Source organism: Nannospalax galili, unplaced genomic scaffold (genome assembly GCF_000622305.1).
Source record: "Nannospalax galili isolate Female #2095 unplaced genomic scaffold, S.galili_v1.0 scaffold709, whole genome shotgun sequence".
NCBI lineage: Eukaryota > Metazoa > Chordata > Mammalia > Rodentia > Spalacidae > Nannospalax > Nannospalax galili.
In genome coordinates, this window is record NW_008360314.1 from 1,317,359 (window position 1) to 1,319,494 (window position 2,136).

The 2,136-nt window shown below is 30.6% G+C and overlaps 1 protein-coding gene across 7 annotated transcripts in view; it reads left to right on the forward strand.

Annotated features, from left to right (window-relative positions):
• The window catches only part of Ccdc102b (coiled-coil domain containing 102B), a 129,870-nt gene that overhangs the window by 24,898 nt on the left and 102,836 nt on the right, over positions 1-2,136 (forward strand). The window lies entirely within an intron of this gene.

The window sequence follows — 2,136 nt, forward strand, 5'->3', positions numbered from 1 at the left end:
TGTAATGATTTCACTTTTCTTACCACAATAGAAGCCATCATATTTAGCAGTCAACATTCTCTTCACTCTCCAAAATATATCATTTTCTACTTTAAATTCATAGCTAGTAAATATGCTTTTATACTCATTATTTGTAATGTTTAGCAAACATATTTAAATATTTAAAACATATTTTCTTTCCTGAATGGTAAAAATTGTTCATTATTTTGCTCTTTTTATGTGAGTACATACATATATAATACACACATGTGAATATATAACTTTATATCTACACTTATATATTTAGAGATGTATTAGGAACCCATGTTCATCTCTTCTTCTTGCTTATGACTTTTGCTGTTGTTGTCGTCCATAGATTTGAGTTGCTATGATTTGTAATAACAACAAATTCAAGACAAAGTTCATTTAGAGTGCATCTCCTTTAGGTACAGTGAAAGCAATAACTACAAATAAAAATCTACCTGACCTTATTTTACTCTTCAACGACAGTGAAACTTCTGCCCAAGAATATTTTTCTTTTGGCTGTACTTCATTCTTTAGAAAATAACCTAATACTTCACTCAGGAAACATTTCACAAATTATAAAAACAGAGATGTATTGGATCTCTGCTTATTTTAAAGAGAGCTAAAATTTATCAGTTTACATGTAAATTTCAGACTCACCAAATTTTATTTATTTGGTTATGTGCTGCATCAAAAAATTTGCAGTATTGGCAGCAAGTTGGTTTATAATCATTTTTATAATGTGTAAATTTTGTAACTACATAAAGAGCCAACAGCAAAAAGTATTTGCTTTATAACAAAGGCCTTTTAGTACAAAAAAGACAAATACTTTCACAGTCATATGAAATAAGCCAGAAAATGTTCACACACATACACACACAAACACAGAGAGAGAGAGAGGGGGGGGAGAGAGAGAGAGAGAGAGAGAGAGAGAGAGAGAGAGGAGAGAGACTGACTAAATATAAATAAGTAATAGGTCTATATTAAATATACCCATCTCAAGCACATTACCACATTATCTTAGCTTAAGAAAATTCTTTAGAATAGGAAATACTATGTCAATTCAAGGACTGAATGATTAAACCCAACTCATTTTTATTGAGTCAGATGTGAAAAAATTCAGTTAATTGATATGCAAGATCTCAATGCACCGGAATCCAATTATGAAGTCTTCAAAATGCTAGTCAAATAAAAGTTAATGAGACATTTTAAGCACGTTAGAATTTTATGATACTGATTTATACTGAAAAATGGCAAGGATTTGAGAAGCTGAGTTAAATTCTGTCTTCAATTTAGAATTCCAACTAAGAATGTATTACATATACGGTCTGCTTCTAATAAGGAATTCCTTTTGATCTTTTTTTCTTTATATTGATTTTTATTTAGTAATAATCAAGAACTTTGGGCTCTGAATTACAATAGCTCAAGGGAACATTTATTCTAACTCAGCAATAATTCAAATATGGAGACATACTAATCTTAACAATAATTTCAACCTTGAGTTATATTATTATTTACTGTACATATTCTAATAAGGAATGAATTTGACATTTTACAGAGCACTTACATTAAATGTGTCTTTCTCTAAAACTAAAGGTTAATATTAATTAGATATAATGTTTTGCAGTCTTTTATTTATGTAGTCTTAATATTGTATGGTATTTTTCTTCAATTACACTTGTTTCTTCTAGAACATGTCTTGTTCTTGTTCAAGTAGGGAGGAAGCAGAGCAAAATGGTTCCTCATCCTTAAGTACTGTCAAGTTGACTTCACACTGCATCAGCCAGAAGAGATTCAACATTGAACTTAGTGAAGAGCCACAAAGCTCAGTTTATCATGGAAGATGTGGACTTGATTAGTCCACGGAACTGGAATAGAGTCCTATCCATCTGTAGCAATGGAGTTTGCATTCTATCTCTCAAACTGGGTTTTGTAAGCAGGGAAGAAAGTGACCTATGATATTGTTAGTGGTTAACAAATATTACGTTTTTAATGTTGTGATAGCATCACAATAAATATTAGCTAAAATGGAGTTGGGTTCTTGAAATGAATATTCAACTCAAATGTTACTCTGGCTGCATTATTGGAATTTCGCTTTTGGTTACTTGAAGATAATTATGAGTAAGTTCAAAC